Source organism: Chiloscyllium punctatum, chromosome 13, assembly GCF_047496795.1.
Source record: "Chiloscyllium punctatum isolate Juve2018m chromosome 13, sChiPun1.3, whole genome shotgun sequence".
NCBI lineage: Eukaryota > Metazoa > Chordata > Chondrichthyes > Orectolobiformes > Hemiscylliidae > Chiloscyllium > Chiloscyllium punctatum.
This window is the reverse complement of record NC_092751.1, coordinates 76,374,382-76,383,337: the sequence shown is the minus strand read 5'-3', so window position 1 is coordinate 76,383,337 and position 8,956 is coordinate 76,374,382.

Sequence of the window (8,956 nt, the reverse complement as noted above, 5' to 3'; positions counted from 1 at the left end):
GCTGTCTGGCCTTTTATCCCATTTTATTTAAACACTCCCTAAAATCTGACACATAGTCCAAATATGTGATCTCTGAATTCTGACTTAGCAATTTCTCCACAATCAATGCTGAGAAAGTAATTCAAATGGACTGAATTTGATTGATTCATTAGCTGCATCTCTGATCACAAAAGTTACGAATGAAGTTCCCTTATCCCCATCATCTAGATAGTCTTGACTATAAGCCCTTAACATAGTCTTAGTGTCTGATACCATCTGTCTCGTGCTTGTTGTGATTCTGGATGGTAAGCAGTAGATTTGAATTATTTCATTCCTAAGCTGTCCTTAACTTCTCTGAGTAATCTTGATGTAAAATTTGAGCCTTAATCTGATTTTATCTCTTTGAGTCGTCCATATCTAGTGTAAGATTTGAGTAACTCTTCTGCAATCCCTTTAGCTGTGACGTTTCAGAATGGAAAGGCCTCTGGAAATCTAGTGGACACATTCATTATTGTTAACGAATACTGATTCTCACTTTTTGTTTCAGGTAGGGATCCTACACAATCAACTAAGATCCTTGTAAGATGTTCCTCAAATGCAGGAATAGGTTGTAAATGTGTAGGTTTTATTATTTCCTGTGGTTCTTTCAATTACCTGACATGTCTGACATGTATGACAAAATTCAGCTGCATCCTTGTGCAGTCCAGGCCAGTAAAACTGTTTTTGTATTTTAGCTTGAGTTTTTAATATCACTAAAAGTCCCTCCTACTGATAGTTCATGCGCCACCTGCAACACATCCATTCTGTAGCCCACTGGCAATACAACTTTACGAACTTCTGCCAATGTCCCATCTGCCTGGACGTGTGATGGTCTCCATTTCCTCATTAAGACATCAATTTTAAGATAGCAGCACATCTAGATACATCTAGATTCTTCTTCTGTGTATGAGTTTTCAAACAATTGGGTTCGTTTCTTATCTTTTTGCTGTAATTCAGTTTATGTCTCTGTTTTGTAATCTACCTGCTCCTCGTTTGTCGCAACCATTTGATCAAACAGGGTCTCTGCTCAATCCACTTCAATTTTCACATTCTGTCCACATTCTTTGAACTCTGTTTCAACTGGTGACTTTGTGACCTCATTACCATACAGTTGGGAAAAATCCCAGAATATTTATCCTGCAATAGTTCAGTTGCCTGGTTTTCCGTTGTCTTTTCAACCACAGTAAGCAGAACTCCCACCTATGAACCAGCTATATTGTTAGCAAGGACAAATTGTATTTCTGGAGCTGAGATTTTGTCCAGTACTCCTACCATGACTTCTCCACTCCTCACTAGACAATCTAACCTCAGTCCACAATTTGAACACTTGTTGTCTCACCATGAATTCCTGTTACTAGTACCTTTTCTGGCAATAGTCCTTCAGAGCCACATATCTCCTCAACTTTCAACAACAAAGATTGTGAAGATCCTGTATCATCCTGAAGTTCAGTTACGAGTAATCTACCTCAAGGATATGTTTTGGGGTGACTAGTGTTTGTCATTTTTATAAATGACCTGGATGAGGGCATAGAAAGATGGGCTAGTAAATTTGCAGATGACACTACAGTCAGTAGGGTTGTGAACAGTGCCAAAGGATGTTAAAGGATGTCAAATTTACTCAACCAGAGGAACACAGACAAGCTGCAGACTGGGTGGAGAGGTGGCAAATGTACTGTAATGAGGAAAAAAAGTGTGAGGTTGTTCACTTTGGAAAGAGCAACAGGAATGCAGAGTACTGGGCTAATGATAAGATTCTTGGTAATGTGGATGAGCAGAGAGATCTCAGCGAACATGTACAGTACATAGATACCTAAAAGTTACCACTCAGGTTGAAAGGATTGTTTAGAAGGTGTAAGATATGTTAGCTTTTAGTGCTAGAGGAATTGAGTTTTGGAGCCATGAGATCATGTTGCAACTGTATAAAACTCTGGTGTGACCACACTTGGAGTATTGCGTACAGTTCTAGTCACCACATTATAGGAAGGATGTGGAAGCATTGGAAAGGGTACAGAGGAAATTTACAGGTTGTTGCCTGTTTTGGAGGGAAGGGTTGATGAGAAAAGACTGAAGATTTGATGCTGTTTTCTTTAGAGAGAAGAAGGTTGAAATGTAACTTAATAGAGACATATAAGATAATCAGAGGGTTAGATAGGGTGGACAGTGAGAGCCTTTTTTCTTGGCTGTTGATGGCCAGTAAAGGGGGTCATAGTTTTAAATTGAGGGGATTGAAATTGATTCAGGAAGTTGAACTTTGATTTATAGACCGATTCGCAACCATCAGCCACTTCAGCTGCTAATCTTGCAATTTTAACTCTCTGCTCTTCCACATGAGTTCGCACTACTTCAGGAAGTGAACTTTTGGACCCCTGTCTGAGTTGCAACTTCCTAAATTCAAATTCCCTCCCTTTCTTCATTTCCTCTCTGTCTGTCTCTCTTTCTCTCCCTTTTCTTTTTGTTCGGCGAGAGCGATTTGTTTTTCTTCTCTTGCCTCTGCTTTACTTCGTTATTCAATCTGTTTCACTTCTGTTGCCCTTTTCTTGTCCTTTGCCTCTAACTCAAGCTGCTTCATTTTCATTTGAATTTTAGCCATCTGGTAAAGATTCTGGTGGTGCTTCCAGCAAATTTAAATGCTGAGCTATTACTGTAATTATCTCTCCTTTCCTCACCGAATAAGGCAGCTCTAACTCCAGTTTATTGGCTAATTCCAACAGCTTTGCTTTATTCACCTTTTGTAAAACCCGTAAAGTCACTTCTTCCACTTCCAGTGAACTCTGAGTGACTGAAAGACCCATTGCTATCCTAAGCACTGTTTAAACCTACCGCACCCAGAATAAAAGACGCTAGCACCTAACACTTGTTGCCTTCGAATCCAACAACCCTAATCCCAAATCGGAACTATCGAGCAAATCCCACAAAGAGCCCTCAATCTGTTATGGACCAGGCCAGACTCCTAAAAACATTCCAAGAAAATAGCTCAAACTTTGCTAGTTGTTTTAAGCAAGTATAAAGTGAATCTTCTAGTCAGGATTCAGTTGGTCAAACCACTTGGTTTAAACAAAACTGAATTTATTTACAAAATTACCGAATGAAACACAGACAAAAGAGAACAGAATATAGAACAACAACCTATTTGAAAATCCAACAGACTAAACCAACTTAAATGATGCTGTTCCAAATCCCTGCAACAATCCTCCCACACACACCCTTGCTGCTTGCTCTCAACAGCTGGATGGCTGAAACCCAAACCAAACCAAACCAGAGACCAGCTGAGCTGGGAGAACTGGCCACTACCCTTTCTCTGTACCAGTGTTTATTTTAAGACTTGAAAGTCTTTTGCCTGAGGCAGTATCTGTTAGCTATAATCAAACTGGCCCTAAAACCCATCCAAACTAGACACCCCAGAATCTGTGTCTTTACAACTGCTCTGAAAAAAAAAGCCAAGGACAACATAACCTTGTTAAAGGAGCAGCATCATCACACCTCCTACGTAAAGGAGACCACCTTGCAGTTTGCTAAAACCATTTTTAGATTAGATTAGATTACTTACAGAGTGGAAACAGGCCCTTCGGCCCAACAAGTCCACACCGCCCCGCCGAAGCGCAACCCACCCAAACCCCTACATCTACATTTACCCCTTACCTAACACACATTTCCTGACTATTTCAATCCTCCCCCTTTCAGGCTCATGCCTACACTAAATCCATTGCACCAGGACATACAGCTAGCAGTAACATTGAATATTTTGGCTATGTAAGACATATTGACACGATCCTTTGTACACACGTAAATTTCACTGGCTTTTGCCCTGATTTGGGATTCTTTGCACGTAATATGTGTTAGGCTCCATCTTAATCAGCCAGTTCTCTTTCTGAAATCTATTCTCCATGTGGCTGGATGGGGTAGGGCTGCCACAGCCAGCATCATCGTTTCATATTGCCTTGATACAAATGTTTACCTCCACCACTCCTCATGTCATGGCCTACTCATGATTCACAATTTAAGTTTTCCTGTTACCATGTCATACAAGCAATCAGACTCCCTTTACTCTGGGTCCATGTCCATAGATCCTCAAAGTTGCCACCCAGGTTGATAGGGTTTTTAAGAAGACATATGGTGTGTTGGCTTTCATTAGTAGGGAAATTGAGGTTAAGAGCCATGAGGCTCTGCGGAAACTCTATAGAGCCCTTGTTAGACCACACCTGGAATATTGTGTTCAGTTCTGGTCACCTCATTATAAGAAGGATGTGGAAGATTTAGAGACCAGCTGAATCCTGACTGGGCAATTTAGCTGCTTCCACCAACTGTTTTCCCTGCTGTATGTCACCCTCGATAAGGAGATGTACCCTCGCCGAGCCCAGACCAACATATAGTCACAAACTATACCAAAGGTATCCCTACTAACTGTGTGTATGTTGATTCTCTGGCCCCTGGCTAATTTCTGATCTGTTCCTTAACACTATTATTGCTTCACAAGTTTACAACCTAAGTAGTAAATGCTAATTTGCCAACAACACTCCCCGTAATTCCAGACATTAGACAGAAGAAATATCTCCATTGCCAATGTCTTGTCAAACTTTCAGACAATTAGTTGTGAAGTTCAATACAGCTACAACAGAACTATTTGTTTGCACATTCTTCCTGTGTCTGTGTGGGTTTCCTCTGGATACTCCAGTTTCCTCCCACAGTCCAAAAAATGGGCAAGTCAGGTGAATTGGTCATGCTAAATTGCCCAAAGTGTTAGGTGAAGGGGTGAATGTAGGGGAATGGGTCTGGGTGAGTTGCTCTTCGGAGGGTCAGAGTGGACTTGTTGGGCCGAAGGGCCTATTTCCACACTGTAAGTAATTAAACAAAAACTGTTTGTAGCGAGGAAAAGGTTGAGATATATGCTGAAGATGGTGTGGGGAAAATGGAGAGGAGTAAACATTAAATGGAGCCCAGAGAGACAGAACAACAGCTGAGCAGACAAAGGAATGGGTAAAGGTCAGCCTCTGTGTATGCATACCTGCCAGTGGTGAGCATTAGGAGCTGACAATAGCTTGTGCTGTTAGCCCATATCATGACAAGGTCTGGTGGGTGCAGGTTGGGATAAAGAATGGGAGAAGGTGCTCAGGACCCAAAATGATTGAACTCAATATTGAGTACAAGCAGACGATGAGTTACTGTTTATCCAGCTTGTGCTGAGCTTCACTGAAGCACTATCGAAGGCTGAGGCAGATGTTGGTCAGGGAAGACAATTGTCACAACATGGTTTTGAACCCTTCTGTTAATTAAACCAACACCCAGAAAAGTTCACCTTGCCTCATAATCTGTTAAAATGAGTGGCAGAGAACTGCCGAATTCTACCATTCTTTCACTCTAAAAGAGAGCATTAAACAACAAATATTCACAAGCTAAGCCCCTCTCTCTTTAACTGCTTATTACCTGCTTCCAAATCTATAACAATATGCTGTTCCAATAAAATACTTATTCAAATATATCAACTAATTTCAAAACCATACAACGGCTGTCATCTTCGGTGTCTTTCTTCTTCCAGCTGAATATCTCCCTGGGTCGGCTTCTCTCTTTTTACTGTGAATATGTTTCATATGAAATGGTATCTTTGATGGAGAGTGTTTCTTAATTTCTTGGGTCTTTCTCAATGGCAGTTGCTCTGTTTAATTTTCAAAATGCTTGCTTTTATATATCTGTAACATCAAATTATCTCGTTGGTTGAATGTTGGTAAAACAATAAATTCAAATGCGACTGGGTTTTTGCATCCTGGGGCATAATTTAAATTGATTGGTTCAATTTAAATTGTTGTCAAAACAGCAACTAATTCAGGTATCTATTTCACAGCCAAATGTAACATATTTTCAACTTTCCAGTACACTCTAAGACTGCCATCTAGGCATATCACACAGCTCTCAGTGCAGAACAGCATTCACTCTCTCTTAAAGGTACAGCACACACCTTCAACTTCATAACACCTCACCCTTTAAGAAAAAAATGAACCATCATAATGAAAAGATGGTTTTCTTAACTTCTTAATCCCTTTACAATGAAATACATAGGATATTAATCTAAGTTCATGTTAACAACTGCACACATATATATATAACACTGTTTAATCTTATCTATACTTTTTCCTTTAAATCCACAATAACACATCTGCTATCACATTTTTATGATCTGAAACATGTACAATTTGTAAATTAAAAGTCAGTAACGTAAGACCCCAATAAAATAGTCTCATATTTTTATCTTTACAGCTTTTCAAGAATGTAAGAAGTTTGTGGTCCATGTACACAACTGTCTCCAACACACTGTTAAAAGCGTTAAAATGTTGTAAGGGCAGTACCAAACTCAATAATTCTTTTTAAATTGTATTTTCTCTGGTGGGTGCTGTTTCCTTGAAAAGTAGCCAGTTGGCCATTCAATTCCATCATCATCATCATCATCTTGTAGCAGACAGCTCCAACTCCGATGTCGCTAGCATCGATGGTAGCTTTGAAGGGTTTCAAAAATTTGATGTAGCTAAAACTGCTGTGGTGGTTAATTATGATGTTAGATTTTCAAATGCTTTCTGGCATTGTTCTGAAAATTTGTGTTCTACTTCAATATTTCTGTTCGCGGTGCCACTATACTGCTCAAGTTTGGGACAAATTTCCAGTAGAATCTGCTGAGTGCCAAAAATCGAAACACCTCTTTCTTCGAGGTTGACCGTGACTGATCTTATGTCCCAAGATCATCACCTCTGCCTTTGCGAATTCTGATTTCTTTAAGGTTATTACCAGTTTTGCTCCTCATAACCACTCAAAAAGCTTGGCCAACTGTATCCTGTGATCTTTCTCGAACTCACTAAAGATCACTGCTTCATCCAGATAAATTGCACAAGTTGTGAATCCAGTCAAGACTCTGTTCATGAGTCTTTGGAATGTGGCTGGTCGAATGTGGCGTCACTTTGAATTGATATAGCCCATTTGGGGTCACAAACACAGAAACTTCTTTCACTTTCTCTGATCAAAGGTACTTGCCAATAACCACGCAGTAAGTTCAACTTTTTAATGTAACTGGCTTGTCCAACTCCCTGGACACAGTCCTCCAATCTTGGTATTGGGTATGAATGTGAATTTGGTACAGCATCGGCCTTCCAAAGGTCCACACAAAATCATTGAGTCCCGTCAGGTTTGGGGACCATCACCGAACTCTATTTGCTCCGACTTGGTTCAATGATAAAGCATTGCAAAACATTGAGCATTGCATCCACTTCCTTCTGGACTAGTGTGTTTTTGACAGGATTAAGTCCACAAGGGTGTTGTTTTATCAGAACAACATTTCCTACTTCCACCTTATGCCCAATAATATTAGTGCTCTCCATCTTATTCCTCGTACAACAAACCTTTCACCTGGGTTCTTTGCTCCTGAGACAGACAGTTCACTAACCTATCCCACTCCTCAAGGACTTCTTCATTGTTTAACATATTTTGAGGTACATAAAACTCCACCTGGATTTGATTCCTTATTCTGCAAAGCAGTAACTAACACCTGCTTCTCCAGTTCCCTGTCTCTGTTATAATAAGGTTTCAACATATTCATATGACAGACATGATACAGTTTGTTTTCTATCTGTTATCTTTAGCAGTGAGTTGACCTTTCTCAACTTTTTCTCAGTTTGATGGGGACCACTAAACCTGGCTTTGAAGGGATCTCTTATCCTGTCTCTAACTGAATCTATCTGATTAGCTCATACCACCTGAAGAAAGCTACAAACACCTCTACTACCCTCATCTAATGGAATTACCTCCAGAAATCTGGTAGACATACCCATTATAGTTAGCAAGTAGTGGTTCCCAATGGAATATTTTTAGGGAGGGAACATACACAATCAATCATAATCCATGCAAAACGTTCGTTGAATGCTGGAATTGGCAACAAAGATGCTGGTTTTATTACTGCCTGTGGCTTACTGCCTTTGGCATGTATGACATGTACAGCAAAATTTAACCACACCCTTGTGCAGTCCAGGCCAATAGAAATGCTTTTGTACCTTAGCCTGAGTCTTCCTTACACCTAGGTAACCTCCAACTGGTAATTCGTGTGCTACCTGTAACACTTTCTGCCTGTATGCTACCAGCAACCCAATCTGATGCACTTCCGAACATTTCTCCGCTGCACTAACCTGTAGCGGCCTCCAGTTTTGTCTTCGGGTTCTATCTTAAAGATAATAACTATCAGGAATACATTTTGATTCTATTCCTGAGTATGCATCAATATATTTTTTATTGTCTCATCTTTCTATTAGATTTCCTACAGTGTGGGATCAGGCCCTTTGGCCCAACAAGTCCACACCAACCCTCTGAAGAGTGACCCACCCAGACCCCTTTCCCTCTAACTAATGTACCTAACACTATGGGCAGTTCTGACCTGCACATCTTTGGACTGTGGAAGGAAACTGGAGTACTTGGAGCAAACCCATGCAGACACAGGGAGAATGTACAAACTCCATGCAGATAGGCACCCGAGGCTAAAATCAAATCTGGGTCCATGGTGCTGTGAGGCTGCAGGGCTAACCACTGAACCACTGTGCTGCCCCAATATATTGTTGTAAGTCTATTTGTCTTGTTTTCTGTTGTAATTGCATTAGCCTTTCCAGGGCAAAACACTTCTGCCTGACCCTTTGGCTGTTCAGATTTTTCCTGCACCATTACATCAAGCAGGGTGTCTGCTAACTGAACCTCAACTCCTTCATCTTTCTTTTTAGTTTTTGTTTCGTGCTCTGACTTATGACAGTGCGATCTTGTTCCTGTGCAGTCTGGAAAAATTCTAGAGTATTTTTCTATCAACTCCTTCATTCCCTGGTCTTCCTTTGGCTTCTCCACAACAAGGGTTGTTAATCCCACCTTGAGTTAAGTTGTTGGACTAAGTCATTCCCAAGGAAAAACTGGATTCTTGGAACTG